An 18,695-nucleotide genomic window follows, 5' to 3' on the forward strand; every position below is an offset into this window, starting at 1 on the left:
CCGTACACTGGAACACCCTCCCTAGCTCCCTGCGCTCTGAACCTTCACTGACCGCCTTTCGGAAAACCCTGAAAACGACCCTGTTCATCTAACAATTACATGGCCTAGCCCTCATAATTGTATTGTATGATGTATTATGTGATATATCTGATCACAGGTCACTGCCTTACTGTAACCCAAGGCACAACCTGCTCACATTGTAACTAAGTCTTCCTTGCAAGTAACAGTGCCACAATGCCCCTGGGCTGCCTGCGCGCTATATAAATTTAATAAATAAATAAATAAATAAAGCACTGAGAAATGTTGAGAATGTATTGCTTTCAGACTACTGTAACCAGTTGACTAAAAATCTGTATTTAATTTATCATCAGGTACGATCAGCTTTACCTGTACGTTATGAGGGCCCAGGACACAACATCCGGCTTGGAAACTGGGTCCTGGTGAGAGCATACGCGCGGTCTTCTTGCCTCGCACCTCGCTGGTGGGGACCATTCCAGGTCTTGTTGGTCACCCAAACGGCAGTGCGGGTGGCTGGAAAGAAGAACGGCTACGTGCGACGCATGTCAAGAAACTTCCTCACTCGCCGCCGCACGATACAGAAGAAACAGCACCCCTCACTAACGCTGCAATCGATGATCCTGAAGCAGCAAATAGCGCTGTGAGTGAGTCGGAGAATTTCTCTGAGCCCGTGGGGCTTGGGGAACCGTCCATTTTGTCTTCACACTCTTTGGAAAAGTCATTTCCGGAAACCATTGCTTCAAATTCTGCAACTTCCGTTGCCTCTGATACGTTGCTTCCCTCAGGGAGTGACGTTACCTTATTTCCGGATCAAACAGTACCGGGAACCACCAGATATAATCTTCGACGGAGAAAATAGACCTACAGCACGGTTCAACTGTGCATTCGAAAGAAGGAAAGGATCATCAAGGGCTTGCTTTTGCCCAAATTTGAGAAAGGGGGTTCTGACGGCTAAGGTTGGGAAAGGACTAAAAAGCCGCGCGACCGGGGGTCATCGACAACGATCATTGGGGTTTACATCCGAAGACTACGATGCCTGCCACCGCTATTGTCCGTATTGGACTTGTAAATAAGGGGGTGACCAACTTGGACAATGAACAATGTGCCGTGCCTGGGCCCCGAAAACGTATTGCTGTGTTTTGATGATAATAATTGGGGTTTTTATAGTAACTGCTTTAGGATTCTGGTACGTTGAGGAGATTTATCCTCCAGAGCCTCTTTTGCCAACTGAAATTGCACCTACTGTTTTGACTCCTTTTTTACACCTGCATACTCTGTCACCTAGGGACTCTCGGCATAGACAGAAGTATCACAATAATACTATGATGCTGATTATGAACTCGACACATGCCATTTTTAACAAAACCAATTGTTGGGTCTGTTCACATTTACCGCAACACGGGGATAAGGGGCTAGGTTGGTATATTCATCCTTTACCGTTGACAACTGCTTGCTATGCTTCTCTTAGAGCACTGTTCTTTGGCCGGTGGAATGATAGCATCTCGGGGAATTTTGATGGAACTAATTTGAATGATTTGGAGAAACGTGTTCTGACTCCCCTGGGATGCTCGCTTTTCGCAAATAGGAGCAAACTCAACGTTGCTTCAATTCGGCCTTCTGATAGACTATCCCGCCCTTTCCAATCTTTAGTTTTCTTTAAAATGGCTCCGATAGGCAATAAGGATGTCGTGCCTCCTTCTTACTCTGTTAACCATAGCCACGTTTCAGTTTCTTTCTGCATACAGAAGAATGGTACCCGGTCAATGGGAGATTTTAAGTGCTGTGCCAAAGTTGCAAATTTGACTGGGGAAATCAGACCTTTGTATGTGGGCGAACCTGTCTATTTAGTTTGCGGTAATGAATAATTTCAATGGTTGCCCAGGGATTGGCAGGGAACCTGTTATTTAGGGATCCTGTTACCTGGGGTATTCATAGCAAGCACTTTGGAAGTTTCAAAGGCTCGTCCACGGCGGGACGAGAATGGTGATACCCCCGCACAAGTGATGGGAGAAATAGCAAAATCAGTTGTGCCATTTTGGGGGCAGAGAGCAAATTCCGAAGACATCAGGAGACTAGAGAGAGTACTGGAGAGAACCATCAATCGGACCACAGATATACTCTATAACATGACATTAGAGCAGAAAGCGATAAGATTAGTAGCACTCCAGAACCGGATGGCATTAGATGTCATTCTGGCTGAACGTGGTGGAGTATGTAAATTAGTGGGGTCCGCTTGCTGTGTTTTTCTACCAGACTCCTCCCCAACCATTTTCAAAGCAATTCAGAATCTGCACGTCCTTAGATCAGAAGTGCATGTTCCTGAGGGGAATAGGAATCTTAGTGCTTGGTTTTGGGATTTCCTGCGATCTTGGGGTTGGAAAGTACTTTCAGTTTTGTTGATCATTTTGGGAGTTCCTCTATTCCTTTGTTGTTGTATCCAATTTCTGCCTAGTATATGTTCGATGCTAGGGGGATGTTGTGCTCAGGCGATAGGTACGATAGGACACAAAGTATATGCCCCGGATAAAACTTCCAAGGAGTATGTGTTAAAAGAGATCTTAGTGAACAACCTGATGGCCATAGATATCTCTGACGGTGATTCAGGGTGTATGGACGATGACGTATGGAGTTACTTGCAAGGAGATCAGAAGTAGTCTTAGCACTTGGCATAGGCCAAAAGGAGGGTTTGTCAAACTGGATATTAAATTGTGCCTCCTATTGTAACGATTGTATGTATATTGGCGTACGCCAAGATGCTTAAAACTGTACGTGAATAACTCTCTACGGCAAGGTCTTTACCTTAGAAATTGGTGTAAGCCGCCATCTTGAATCAAACCACCATTTTAGGTTCTCTTGCTGTGTAAAAGTCACCCTGTACATCAAAATGGTGGACGATGCCATTCCGAACAGAATCTGGTCGACATGACCTCCGTACAGCTAATGAATAACTTGCCTGCAAGCCACTTGTTAGGGTCGTGAACTGAGACCTTGTCCTTCTGTTGACCTGCATGTAAATGGATTACCTGTATCAACGGAACTGATCTATGCACATACTAATGAATACATTAGAATTGACCTGGCAGGGACCCTAGACCAGTAATACATTCATGGAATGGTTAACCCGCAAAGGGGTTGGACAACAGGCTGGAGAAATGTATAAAAGTCTGAATGTCCCAATATACAGTCTCTCACTGAATACATCGAATCCCGTTGAAGTTCGTTGTGTTGTACTGAGGGCCGATAGCTATCTGACCTGTCATTGACTGTCATTGCTCGACCTTAAAATAAAGTACCTTGTATGTTCCTTTGTAACCAGTGTTTGGTGTGTTTCCTTTGGGTTTCCCGGCCTCATATTATTTTTCCTCTTTTCACAGTTTGGAGGCAAAAAGCACACGAGATCATTAGTGAAACCGGGCTTACAACAACACTATTAATAGAGAATCCGAACCAAGCAAAAATAAGATTATGGGAGTATGATTGGATACAGACGCGAAGCGCGTGTACCCAATATCAGGTCTTTGTAGACACTCCATTTCATCTGAAACGCTACGGTACAGTCGAAAGTTACGTAGCCCTTTTTCTCAGCACACGCCTGCGGGATGACTTTCTACGCTACCGATTGAATCTTTGGCCTACAAACAAATTACTTTATAAACGCAAATTAATATCTGAGAACTAGAGTTTCTGTCGCTTTTGTAAGGTCTCTTCAGAAACTTTGAAACATCTATGCTCAGTCTGTCCTGCGTTACTTATGCAAAGAATCAAGTATATGAAACCTTTGTTGATGGATCACATAATACTTACTAGTGACAGACTATGGGACTTGTTGTTTCATACTAACAGCCAATCATTGAGATATGCTATATTGAATTTCTTGTATAGTCTAAAACTGACAGATAAAAGATCGACCCAGAGCAAATTATGAGGATATGTCTCTCTTCTCTGTGCTTACCCTCTGAACAAGGCTGGATATCTCATTGCTTATTGTTATTATTGTCTAAAAGTAGAGTTGCTGCTGCTTTATTCTGCTGGTTTGACTTGATCAAATTGAATTGTCAAAAATACTTCATTGTTCGTCATTTTTGGATTGTTTAAATCATTTCAATGAATTTTTAACAATGTTTTGTAATTGTATTTGTTGAAAAATCAAGTTTACCTGATTAAAACAACTTTCTAATAAAAAAAAGGGTATGCTCAACTAGGGAGATGTTTAGGAAGAGAGAGTTGGAGGTAGTGCGGTCCTAGGCCCCAGAAAGCCTTGTGGGTGATGCAGAGGGTCTTGAACTTGATGCTTGCCACCAGTGGGAGCCAATGATGAGATTTCAAAGCTGGAGAGATACGATCCTTGGGCTTGAGGCCAAGAACAAGTCTTGCAGCTCTTTTCTGGATAAGTTGTAGAGGACGGAGAGTAGAGACCGGAAGATTTAGAAACAGGCTGTTGCAATAGTCCAGTCTAGTGAAGAACAGAGCTCTGGAGACAGTGAGCTTTTGGGGGAAAGTGAGGGAAGTTAGAAAACCTCTGAGGAGGTGCAGCTGATAGTTTGAATTCTTAGAGACATCTGATATGTGAGGACTGGGTAGAGTCAAAGATGACCCCAAGTTTTTAGCCTCACAGGTAGGAGCAGGAAGAGGGCCCAGAGTGGGCGGCCAGAGAGAGAGAGGAAAGGAGGGAGCTGGTGTTACGATGAGGATGATCTCCGTCTTACTGGCATTAAGGTAGGTATCATTGGCATCACACCACTCTAGACAGTCTGGAATGAGAGAAGGAGTAGAGGCGGCCAAGGGGAGCCTGAAAGAAAGCTGGGTGTCATGCGCAAAACAGTGAAAGTGGGAGCAGAGAGCAGCAATGCAGTGGACAAGAGGTGGCAGGTATCGGTTGAATAGCCAGGGAAAAAAGGTTAGACACCTGGGTAACACCACAGGTAGCGAGAGAGATAGTAGAGAGGAAGGATCCCCGTTTACATGAGAGGGTTGATCAGTGAGAAAGGAGGTCAGCCAGTCCAGGGCCTGATCAGTGATACCCAGGTTATCATGGACGGGGTTGAACAGGATGGCAATGTTGACCGTATCAAAGGCAGAAGAAAGATCAAGGAAAATGAGGACAGAAGGAAGGTTAGAGTCAAGGTCAGAGAGCAGGTCTTCACAGATGTTCAGGAGAGCAGTTTACATGCTTCTGACCACTCTGAAGCTAGATTTGTGGTCACGGTGAAAACCAACAGATTTAGTGTGAAGATTAAGATAGGAGATGGCCAGCTTTTCCAAGAGTTTACCCAGGAAAGGAGTGATAGAGATCGGGTGATAGTTAGCCTGAGAGGATGGATCAGCAGAGGGCTTCTTTAGGAGGGGTTGCACAAGGGAGTGGTAAAATGGGGAGGGTATGGTACCAGTGGCAAAAGAGTGATTGCCGAAATCGGCCAAGTCTGGAACAAGGGTGTTGATGTGGTCCTTAATGGTACTGGATGTTTTGACAAGACTTTCATAGATCGCACTTGTCTAGAAACGTCATCAGGTGTGAACAAGGGAAAGTAGGAGAAGGGAGGATGAGAGGCCACCACACGCAGGCCAGGAGTAGAGGTTGAGGAAGGAGGAAGAGGAAGAGGAAGAGAGGATGGGCTTGTTATCTAGATTACTGGAATGAAAAGCGAAATGGGAGTCATTGAGTGCTGAGTTGGTATGGTGTAGTCGGGTGGTTTACAATTCTTGCTGATTAACCAGGAGATGACGTTCTTCCTGAAGTTAGAAAATATTTGGATGGATTTGATGTCTGAAGGGAGGGTGTGTGAAGCACATCAAGCATCTGTTGTTCATACTACTACCACATGCATACTCTCCCTATTCAGAAGAACACCCTGTCCCTGTTTTTACAAGAACCACTTTTCCTAGGCGTCGAGTGTTGTACCGCCTATCTAACAGGGATAGGTGAGAAGTTGTCCCTAAATTTCCTTCATTCATACAAATCACACTGTAAAAACAGATTAAGGTCAACAAATAAACAGTGTAGCTCACAGACATCAACAATACTAATACATGTTGTTTCTCTAACTTAGTCACAATGGTGAAAGACACACTTCTGGATTTGTGATCTATGTTTTAATGACCAGCTAGTGGGAAAACCAAGACCAGTGACTTGAGACCTAATTCTGATGGAAGCAGTAAACAGCTCTGCAGTCAGAGCTCTATATACTAAAACCTTAGACCAGCAGTTTAGTTATAAAAATCTTTTTTGCTATGAGTGTCCTCCTATATTAATAATGGACATCTTCTTGAAACACGAGCTTCCTCGTGTCCTCTGGGGTCGACCGGTTTAAACCAACATGGTCACTAGGTTCGTCTTCTTCAGGACCAGGTATGTTAGGTAAGGAATTGAATTCGATCAGGGGACCAAGAATGTAGATCCCCAATGTTGAGTAGCCTCCACTTCCTGAAAGGAAACAAACAACTTGGTAATTGGGATGCATGTCTTCCTCTTATTTCGTGTCACGCATATAGTGGTATAGAAGTGTACTAGATAAGCATTTTGGGTCTTTTAATGAGAGAAAGTGCAATTATTTTAAGAGCCATTGGGGGCCTAATGGTGCACTTGATTCATGCATAGCTGGAGGGGAAAAGGGGGTGGGGGGTTGCGGTGGGGTCTGTGTTTCCACAATGCTAATGACAATACGGGGTGAGATTGTGCCCCTCGTGGAAGAGACTACCAAGCGGCCCGGGTCTATGCCCCATTTAAAGTTAATCGTGTGTACGTTGCCAAATGTCAAATGAACATAATATTGGCTGCTAGGCATGGTACATAAAACACATGCATGTACATGTGAAACTCCCAAGTGTTGTACTTGCATCATAATACGTGCATATGGTAATACTGTGAACCCACTAACCTTGCCAAAAAAAGCTGGAAATGGCGCCGTGGGTATACGTTAATAGATCATGGCCAAGACACTGGTGCTTGTAATTTCTGGAAAAAGCAGCCAATGCACTTACATCAGAACATGTTCGCGTCTGATCATTTTAGAGTACAAACTAAATTGAACAGTTGTCCTACGTGCCCGATGGCATATTCACTGCATACAGTGGTATCAGTGATGGCTGAAGGTAGTCCGCATTTTAACAACTCTGCGTCGGATTTACCGCCTGCTGGATATGGGGAAGGCTCCTGGGAATGAGACAACTATTAGTGTCCCAACTCAAAACAAAAGGCGGGGTTGAAGAGAACACTCAAACGTGTAATTCAGAAGTGTACTCTACCTTGTAGCTCTGCCCCATAGCATCTGCGTGTATGGGTTGATGACGGCGTCTCTCTGGAGAGGTGCGGCTAGAACGTCTTACTTGTAAATGAACGCCACATAACACAGGATGCCATTTTGAAGTAGGCAAATTACTATAACATCTCCATGAATAAGGTGGTTAAGTAGCTAGACAGGATATTCCAAATGAAAAAAGATGATGTTCTGAATGAAAAAAAAATCCTAGTAGGATTTCTGCTTATATGTGTGTGTTAAATGGTCTAATGCAGTGACAGCGATATGTGTGATAGTGCTGCCAGCCGTCTCAACTATGTACGGGGCTGTGCAAATGTGTTGACTACCTAACATATATACAAAAAATGATATGCTTGTTGGTCATAGTTCTTTCAGCTCTCGGGTAGAGGTGCCAACGCCCTAATTGCTAACATGGTGCCTTTAAAATATGCTCTCACGTTAAGGCGGGATGTCCAAATTGTGCATCCCTCTGCAGGTATATTTTGACGTTGGCACATCAATTGCTATATATGCAGATATAGGACGTCACTCTGCATGCTAGAAATTGACACACGCTTTGTTCACACATATAAGGCTTGCTTATATTTGGTGTTACTGTGGAGCCATGTGTTTAATACCTAACTCACTAAGTGGGAACTCTACCATTGTGTGTTTTCTTAAAGGAACTGTGCGAGTTAGGTTGAATCAATAGAGACAAAATACCTAGGCAAGGGTTACATGCATGACAGTGAGATCATTCCACTGGATCTGTTCATTCAATCTATTTTTATCAGTGCCCAATCTAAAAATCCAATTCTGTTCTCATCTAAGGAGAAGATTGTGAAAATTACCTCAGCGTCTGGGGAGATATATTTTTTAAATTATTGTCCATTGGAATTCTTCTGGTGAATGACCTTTTTGCATGAAGTGTGTAACTAGAGGTGCATTAAGTTTTTTTTGTAGGCAAACATGATTTGTGGTCAATCATGCGGGTCTTTACTTTACGCATGGTCATACCTATGTTTCTGAGTTTACATGGGCAGGTTATGAGGTATATCACCCCACTGGAATTACAGTTAGTGAAAAAGCATTGGGTCCACGGTCTTCTGAGACCTATATCAATACAGGTACTTCGCTGGGTCTGTGAACACATAGAGCAGGTACCACATCGGGCATGTCCTGTGGATGGACTATTATTCGTTTTCACTAGCTTATCCCTTATGTTGGGTCTGTGCTTGAGAGCAAATGCTGGTTCAGATAGTGAATGCTCTCCTCTGTTCAAAATTGGCCACAGTGACCTAATCTCTTTCTTGATTTGATTGACTAGAGGGGAGTAGCTCAACACCGCTGTAATGTCAGCACACAGAGGTGGTTTAGGATGTTGTTGCAAATTAATGTCTCTTGGTATATTGCGGGCTCTCTTGTATGTCATGTTGATGATTTTGACTGGGTATCCTCTGTTGACAAGTTGAGTTTTCAATTTTTTTCCCTTGGTATACATAGTCTTGTGTGCTGGTACATAGTCTTCTGTATCGCAAACATTGCCACAATACCTTAAACTAAGAAGAAGGTTGTAGCTGAGGCAGAAGTTCCTGGCAGGCCCTGCAGGCTCACGGTTCCTGAAGCGACTGTCGGACTGACAAGAACTAGGAAGACTGGAGGGTCGTGCACTGCCCAGGAAAGAAAACAGCAGCAGAGCAAAGCAACAAATAAAAGGTGCGCTCCTTAAAACCCAACATGGTCTGACCTTCCTGGCTATCCGGCCCATTGTTGCTCTGTACAGCGAATTTGACCAGAGGAGGATGTCCGGACTTGCAGTTTGGGCGAACAGGTTGGTCCCACCAGCTCAGCGGAAGAAGATTCATGGTGGATCTTCTCTGTTGTTGGAGTTCGAGGATTCGGACCTGCAGCAGGGCTTCACCGGGCGGTTCATTTGTGGTATGGTTCCTCTTCCATAAGCTCCTCATCGGTTCTTTCATTCCAGTGGTGACTCTGCCTTTCCAGACCCAGAGACCTGCATTTTATGCAGTTTTCCCCCATTCACACAGCCTGGCTGTCAATCACACAGCAGGGTGGCGGTCCCGCTGGGACAGTCACCACAGCCAATCAGTTCAGCGTGCGAAATGGGTCTCCAAGGAGACCCTGTGCAGGGAGTCCTAAACCCTTTCCTCACATCCTGTCCCCTCCAGACCTACAGGCGCCTAAGGAGGGCTTCTGTGTAGAAAGACAGTGAACAAAGGAACCAAACCTTGTTTGGCGCACAGAGTAAAACACGATAAAGACATTTTCAAAAAGAAATGGAGAATAAACCCAGCCAGAACCAAAATAAAACATATATGGTCTAGCGGGTTTAAGTTTGAGGCTACCAAGATAGCGTAAAACTTTACCAAGAATATTTAAGATAACCGCGGTAGGAAAAATAGTGTAGTTACCACTGCCACCAGCGAAGTCTTGATGAAAAGGGAGCGAAACAACGCTCCAAGAGAAATAGACAAATAGGGATACGTATTAACCCTTTCCAGTACTCTATGTAAAATAGTGTGTACTGAGTCTGTGGTTTTACAGAGGCTAATAAAGTTAATGGCAACTTTATATGTTCTGGGAGACAGTAGTCAGTCCCAGAAAATGGAGTCTGAGTTGGGAAGTCTAAAATACAACCCTGTGTCCTTGCACTGAAGGTGCTGTGTAACACACAGTAAAAACAAGATGATGCCTGTGGAGTAGGTGAGGCTCCACAGTCTATGAACACACAAATGTTAAACAGACACAGCAAAACACATGTAAAAGTAGGAACAAAGGCTCACACTCTTACCAGGTGAAAAACAAAAAAAAATAAAAAAATCCTAGAAATCCAGCAAAGCTGCTGAGGGACTCAGTGGGTAAGGGAAATTAGTCATTCTGGAGAATTCTCCCTAACACTGACATTTCGGCTGAGCTAGTGCCAGTTTTGAAGGTGTGGGCAACACCAAATCTTAATGTTGCTAGTGCACTTTCAAACAGCAGATATAAAATGAACAATAATCTGATTCAATGATTAAAGATCTCTCATCACTTCCTTCTTCTCTTCTGGCATAGAATAGTAGTGGAAAACAGTGCACTTCTAAATTAACCACCATACTCTCATGCACAAGTGTTTTGTTAGACGCATTTGATATATTTCTAAAATATCTCCCATGATGTCTGTGAATCCAATGTGGGGATTTTGTACTGGCCATACATGTCATCCACAGCAATACAATAACCACATGTAATTTGATGATCTTGTGGTACATCTTCCAATGTGTGTGTAGCTTTGTTTATGTTGTCTTCTATGTTTATGCCCTTTTAGTATTCATTGTGCTATTTGAGATATTTAAAAACCAATTACAGTTTTTTTTTTACAGCAGCTCATTCTTGCCTTTTCATTTGCCAGCACTCCATTCACAATTAACAATTGATTTAGTTAATATCCTACTCCTAGTTCACAAATGCCTCTAATTACTAAATATGGAGGAAACATAGCAGTTCTGCGTTGTAATCATATGAGTATTAGTTGAACAATAATGTCTCCATACAGATTCAGTTGCTAGAGCGCTTTGTAAAGAGCAATACATTTGAGTTGATGTTGATAGCTCAAGAGGGTATTTGGTAGCCATAAATCTTATCATTGAAATATTTGCAAAATAATAACAGATGATTAAAAACATGTTTATCTTCTACTCTGAGGTGCAAGGGACATTTGAAACATTTAGATTGCTTATTGTCCTCTATTTACAGACAGCTGTCCACTGATAGTGTACTCTTGTAGTAGAATGTTTTATGAAAGCATGCACATATTTTGTCAGTTATTTGGAAACATTGCTGTTTATTTTTGAGTTGTGGTGCAAAGGTAGCTGCTGCTTCTGCTTGCGGTAGTTTCAGGATTTGTACTGATTTCTTCCTCTTCTTCAGTACCAAATTACTTATTTTGATTGTCATTGATTTGTCTAAAGGCTTATTTTCTTTAAAAAAAATGTTATTAGTGTAGTTTGGCTTAAATATAAACCTTTCACTCATTACATGCAAAATATTACAGATACATAAATTCATTATAAACCTTTAAAAACACAATATTGCAATATCAAAATAGTATCACAATTTGTGAGCTAAAAACACATTCTTAATATAATCAATTACTACCCATTACTTCCTGACATTCTCCCTCTGCATTAACCTATCTAAAAATGTACTCTAAATATTTAATCAATGCAATTGTTGTTGTCACACTCTGACCACAAATGATCCTCATCCACCAATCATCTACACTAGATGTTTGTGATTTTTCAAAACTCTTTCCCAAATGCAGAGTTATTTTTTCTGAAAGGTCCAGGCAGACTAAAACCAAGTGATGCAGTGTCTCCCTCGAATCAGAGTTGCTGCAAAATCTACAGCACACATCAGTTTCCTTCCATTGTTTCCTAGCAATTACAATCTATTTTGTAGTATACAAATTCATCCGAAATCTCAGGAAAGTTGATCTTAAAAAACTGCTAGGAAACAATCCCAGATATTTAGGCAGTGTGTTATAATGCTAACAATCCACATTACAATTCTGGTAAAGCTTGTGTTGGGACCTCAGGACCATTGTCTCCACTCAATTTTTCCCCATAATTTTATTTTTACCACAATTGGTTTGGAGAGTACATTCTCCTCTGTTGTAAATAACTCTGTCAAGATTGCAAGACATGCTGATCTCCACATATTTAAAATCTGCTCACTCTGAGAAGCTAAGGCTTCCTTCGTCGCAGGATGCTGATGATCCTGTCCCTCTCCCTCCCCCACCAGGAGATCTGATGCTGCATCCCGCTTTCATCTTGCAGCTAGGTAAGCCTGGGGGCTTAACAGGAACACTTCCACAATCCAGCACAAACTAGAAACATTTTTTCATGGACTCTCACTTCGTGCCTAAGCAGCGTTACTCTGCTGCTAATTGCAAATGTGCTCCGAGACCCCCAACCGGCTCATAGAGTCGGGGTTTGCTCAGAAGCACTTTAAGACGAGATAGGAGCACCTGTGAGATAGGTGCAGATATATACTTCAACACCAATCAATAAGGACAACTCAACGGTTTGGCAAACAGTGTCCATTTAAAGACAAATACAAAAAACGGGGAGTCATGAATATCAGCAAATGGTGTGATCTTCCTTCTCGATTCACCTCCAATGATCTTCATAAAAATCGTGACATTTACACTGAAAACTCGTCATCATTTGACGTGTAACACTCAAAAGTTGACATGCAATTCTATTGGTTCGGGAAATGTAACTTTAATATAGGTACTATATCTGTATATGGTAACAGAGTGAGGGATCGGGTAAACACTGTCAGGTGGACATCTAAGCACTTCCTTCAAAACTGACTACTGCAGACGTCACTAAAAGTACAACGTCCTATTGGTTCTACTAACTATCAGACCCTAGATTTTTTGGTCCACTGTTATTGGGTTGGCACCAACCCCATGAATACTTTTCCACTTTGCTTAGCAGCACGCAGAATGGTCGGCCAGGTGCGGGGTGCCCCTTAGTTACCCGGCCTACTCCAATTTATTGTTACAATCAATCATCATTTTAGTAGCCATGTGTCAATTATTTCACTATGCTTGGCCATCGAGACTGCATCATCTGTCTGGAGAAGTTCTGATATCTTCGCCTAGCCTGGTGCCAAGCGTAGGTGTGAGCCCTCGTTTCTTCTTGCTCGGCTGGTCATGTGATTCAAACACTGTGAATTTGCCTCTTTTCCCTCAATTAGTGTATTTGATTCTTGTTTAACACACCACCTGCCTTCGCCTTCTTATCTCGGCCTTCAGAGGCAGGATATTCTGTTCTTAATTTCAATTAAATGTAGCTACTGTTTGTTTCTTCTATTGGTACGACCTTGGCTCTCCTGGCACGAGTTGCCTCTGCTGAGTTTCTTTTCTGCCGCTTGTTCCAGATTTTGCTAAATATGAAGCCTTTTCTCGTGTGGCCTTTAGTAACCCTTGGATTTATTCTGCTTTTCGTGTAAAAGTGGAAATACACTTATATGATGTGCTTCATTTCAGGTAGATTATGTATAGTGGCGCTTGTCACACTATCTTTCTACTAAGCATAGCAAGCTGCACGATTTTCTTAGCTTTCTTGCGGTTCCAAGCATATGTACAGGTGTAAACTAGTCAAATATCTTTGCCATGCTTACAGCTTAAGCTTCTTACATTTAACATCGCGTTCACACTCTAAGTTCACGATATCCTTGTTCATGGCGTTTCATCTCTTTGCGTCATTCTCTGGTCGTCATTTCTTCTATAGGTGAGTCAGTCTGGGTTCTCGTGACGTCACCATTCGTCTTCCATTAGGACCTTTTGGTTTCTTCAGGGATTGTACTTAGACGATCTTCATTTTGTCCTATTTGTTGATAGGGTTTTGTAAATGGATACCTTACTGTTCATGGTTTCCTTGTTACTGGTACTTCAATAGGTGCTGTTCTTTTGATAGGTACTGGACAGAGCCCCACTGCGGCTCTCTAATGGTTTACTTACTCGTCGTACATCACATATTTAGGTGTGAACATTCCTGGTACATAATGGACGGTTGGAGTGCAGGCTTTCTTTGGGACCTCCTCTACACAAACATTCTCTGTTAAATGCACTATCTCTGTTTTTCTTGCTGCCACTGCCAGAATCAGTTGTGTTTGCTACATGTAACTTGGGCATTCCATCATGGCCGCTCGCAAGGCATCCAGTGATATGGGCCAATGAGAAAGCCAGCAGGCTTGACCAGCCCTCCCACCAAAGGCCCGATCCTGGCCGCTGCCTTCTTCTTACCACGTGTGCTGCCTTTCTCTCATACCACCTTCGTCACAGGATGCTGATGATACTGACCCTCTTTCTCCTCCACTGGGAGACCCAACGTTGCATCCCGCTTTCATCTTGCAGCAAGGTAAGCCTGGGGGCTTAACAGGAACTCTCCCGTGATCGAGCACAAACTAGAACCTTTTCCTTCATTGACTCTCACTTCGTGCCTAAGCAGCGTTACTCTGCTGCTAATTGCAAACATTCTCTGTGAATTGCTCTTTGTCAGTTTTTCTCGCTGCCACGGCCATAGTCAGCTGTGTTTGCTACATGTAACTTAGCCATTCCATCATTGTTGCCCGCAATGCTTTGATGTGTGAGCATGGCCTTGGATCCTGCTGGTGCCTCTGGTTGGATGTGCATCCAGTGATATGGGCCAATGAGAAAGCCGGCAGGCTTGGACGGCCCTTCCACCAAAGGCCCGATCCTAAGTCCCTGTCTACCCCTGTCCACCACTGTACACTACCCTCCTCCCCATGACCTTTGTGTATGCATGAGCCCCATCCCGCTGGTAGCAGCCCCCCCATCCTGACGGTCCCATGTGTATGTATTAGCCCCTCCTTCTGTGCCACATAAAATTGACTCTCTGCATAGTATGCTGATGCCACCCTTCAAGATGCAGATGTGCATCATGTCTGTGCCACATATATTGTCTTTCTGCATTGTTTGCTGATGCCACCCTTCAAGATGTGGTTGTGCATCATGTCTGTGCAACAAATTTTGACTTTCTGTATTGTATGCTGATGCCACCGTTCAAGATGGGGCTGCACATCATGTATGTGCCACATATATTGACTTTCTCCATTGTATGATGATGTCACCCTTCAAGATGTGGCTGTGCATCATATCTGAGCCACATATATTGACTTTCTGCATTGTATGCTGATACCACCCTTCAAGATGGAGCTGCGCATCATATCTGTGCCACATATATTGACTTTCTGCATTATATGCTGATGTCACCCTTCAAGATGGGGCTGCGCATCATGGCTCTGCCACACATATTGACTACCAGCAATCTTTGTATGCTGGTGCTGCCCTTCAAAGGAGGCCACGCAAACTGTATGTCTTTGCTACCACTTTTGTATCCAAGACTTCAATGCACTATGTAACTAAGTAAGCTTTCCTAACACTGCCATGATGCCAAGGGCAGTTGTGAGCTATACAAATGCAAAGTAATAAATAAGGCCTCCTTCAGTAACTCAAAGCTCCTGAAGGATGATTCAATAATGCATTTCCAGTACAAGGTCAAAGAATTCCATTCAACCATTGCATGTAATGATGAGAGCTCAACTAATACCATACAACTGCCATTGGTGTATCTTTTGGGAGGCACAGAATCATTCTCCAAAACAAACCCTCCAGTACTGCTCACCAAGAGTGGGTTTTTGAAAAGAACACATCCAGCCGATTGGTCAATATAGCAGCAACTTTAATCTTATCAAACAATATTTACCAGTACTAAAGAAAATTGTCAAAACCTTTTTAATAAAATAGAGCCCTCGGCTGCTAGATGTTTAACCTTTATCCTCAATTGCAAAATTGCCGGTCCATCATTTACACTAGTATTAACCAGCATACCTAAATAATTAAAGGATTTCACAGTTGCTATACATTTGTTTTTTAAACACCAAGTGAGTGTTTGTCCCTTTCTCCCTATAGCAGATTGGAGTATCAAAATGGAAGTTTCTGGCACATTAATCCTCAACTTATTTCTATCAATATATAGTTGCAGACTTTTTAGTTGGTGTTGGAGGCTTGTAGGCGTGTGTGCAATAAGAATCAATTTGTCGGCCTAGAGCAAATGCCCACCACACGCCCATCCTTGGTAGAAATGTTCTATACTTACTCAAACTGTCAAATATTTCGGATATAAACACATTAAAGAGTGCAGGAGCCCAATGGACACCCTTGTGCGAAGCCTCATTTAGTTACTATTGACAACCCATTAGGACTATTGTTTGTGATTCAACCCTTGTATCTTGAGACATCCTTAAAATTAAGGCCGAATCAACAGGACAGACCTGCTAGTACAGAGGCACCAGAAAGCAGAGTTGTAGTATGCCGGTCCAGAAAGGGTGCCGGTATGTTGCTACCGGCACCCTTATTTCCGGACCAGAAGACTTGTAATGAGGCCCTTTGACTTTAAAGCCTTCATCTTCACCTCCATATGGCGTCAGTCCTCCAAAATATTTTTTGTCAATTGTGGCATCATAATATCTGAAGCAAGCTCTTGTTGTTCATCGATGGAGACCATCGACACGCTCATCAGGGACTTTATTGATGCTGAATTCTCCCCTAATGTATCATCACAAAAGTTATCATGTGAACAATTTTCCACTGCTTGCATAGACTTACAAACATTAATGTGATTTGGGTTCCACGATTTTCTTCTTTTCAAATTCATTTGTTTTTGGTGTTAACAGGACCTTCAGATTTCTCAAAACATTTCTTGACTTATTTGATCTTGGTTTTTTCACGTTGATTACATTTTTAGGTTTTTTTTGCCAGTTGTTGAGGATGTCGTTGGCCTTATTGTTTTTTCATCTTTCTCCTTTTAAAAATAGGATAGTTTCTGTTGATGGATTCATTAGTCTGTGAATGGATGCACATTATTTCCTCAGCTTCCATAATAGATTCCACGGCTGGTGCTATTGATTGAATTGCCTTGTTCAATAAAACTGCATTGATCTCTTGATTGGTTCCCATGGCAGATAGTTCAGAGTGGAGAGATGTATTGAGAGTATCTAGATTCACCCTCATTGATTGATCGGTTATTCCCTCTTCATTCTACGACCCAGTAGATGGTCTTCCCTTGCAAGGTTCTTCCCTCAATTTCTAAGGAACCAGATAATGACTTTTTAACAGTTAGCAACTTGGTGAATGGAGGTTCACTGCTGTTGACTTGTTCTGAGCAGACCTTTGAGTCATTTATTTTATTATGATCTTGAATTAGTGTTTCCAGGACACTTTGGAAGGTTTTCAGATTAGCTTCTGCATTCTTCTCTAGATTTCCCTGGAAAGCAGGAACATAACCTTTAATGAAGATCAATTTAGAGTGCATCATGGCTAGCATAGTCAAAATAAATTTAAGTTCTCATTTTAGACCTTATCTCATTTTTAAAAGGGGACTAGTGAAATATTTAAGGCAGACTGGCACCAATTCCTCTCCCACTGGTTGTTGGTCATTAGTTCTAACCCGATGAAACATACTATTTTTCTTCTTTATAATCTCAGATGTCGATCACACTGATGAGTCGGAAGTCAACGAGGTCTCCAAGGAACTAGTAGCACTACTAAGGTTCACCAGTCCTGGTTCTTCATTTGCCTTCTGACTGGTTGCTTTAGATCATGTCCACAGCAGTTTATTTGAATCACGTTGGTTTATGACTTCTGTCAAGGATGAGGGCCATTTAAGTCCAACAGCCCAACGTTGATGTTTTGAATCATAAGTTACCTCTTCCAGCTGATGATCACACGATTCTAACACAGGTTTAGGTAATGCACCCAATAGTTCATGATGACTTTTAATTACACTATGTGAGAAACCCAAGGTATTCTGACTCCTACTCCCATGGATCTGCTGTGCAGGCGGCCAGGGAAAGGCCATCGCTCTTGGATCCTGATCCTGGGGCAGAGAGGAGAGGGAGGCTCACCTGGGTGGAGGTTCCTTGAAGATATGGAGTTGGGAACCCTTGACCGAGTCATGGTATCCCATTTTCCCATTGATGTACAACCTAACTTTCCCTGACCTTTATGGGCTTTTCTAAGTCAGCCCCCCTAATTTTTCCACAAATGACCTTTGACAGTATGGGGTCGAGGAAGAGGCAACTAGGAGTTATACACACAAACATCCACCACTTTGGTACTGCGAAGAGGAAGAGGGCCTCAGAGGAGTACCATTGCAAAGATCAGGCATGTCATGCTAACAAGCCTAACAATAATCAGGCAATTAATGGAAACGACTCACATCTGCAACCCCTTTACACAATTCTGGTGTATACAACAGGTGTGTACTGGAAGGAGTAGAGAGAATGATGAGATGCTGATGGGAGCCGTGGTGGGCCGTGCTGCAGCTGAAGAAGTACACTGAGTATCAAAGCAGCTGAGGGTTCGGGTGAGTGTGAAGTGGGAGCAGGAGCTCTGCTGTGCTGAGGCAAGGCAAAAGAAAGAGACCAGAAGATGGGTCATGCTTCCTTCCATTTAAAGGACTGCTCATTCTCCACTGGTGCAGCAAGAGCACAAGAGTGTCTGAGGGTTAGAGAAAGACCCCCGGCAAGTATGCTGCTAAGTTTATTGTCTGTGCAATACAGAAGAGAACCTCAAAGTGAGCGGTTCGTTTTCAGAGCTTTAACCCAGTGTTACTGTAATCGCAAGTCTCATGAAGTGAATCGCTATTATCACTGAGGCCCGAGACTGGTACAAGAGTGGTTGCGTGCCTTGTGAAAGGAACAAGCACGTTTTTGAAAGTCTCTGAACAATATGAATTCTTTTGTGAACTAATTCAGTTTGTTAAAATGGAACGTTTTCAAAGTCTTCAACAAAGTAATAAAAATACTGAAAAGCAAAGCACATTGAATACCAAACTACTAAAAGGG

Source organism: Ambystoma mexicanum, chromosome 12 (genome assembly GCF_040938575.1).
Source record: "Ambystoma mexicanum isolate Mex_15411 chromosome 12, UKY_AmexF1_1, whole genome shotgun sequence".
Lineage (NCBI taxonomy): Eukaryota > Metazoa > Chordata > Amphibia > Caudata > Ambystomatidae > Ambystoma > Ambystoma mexicanum.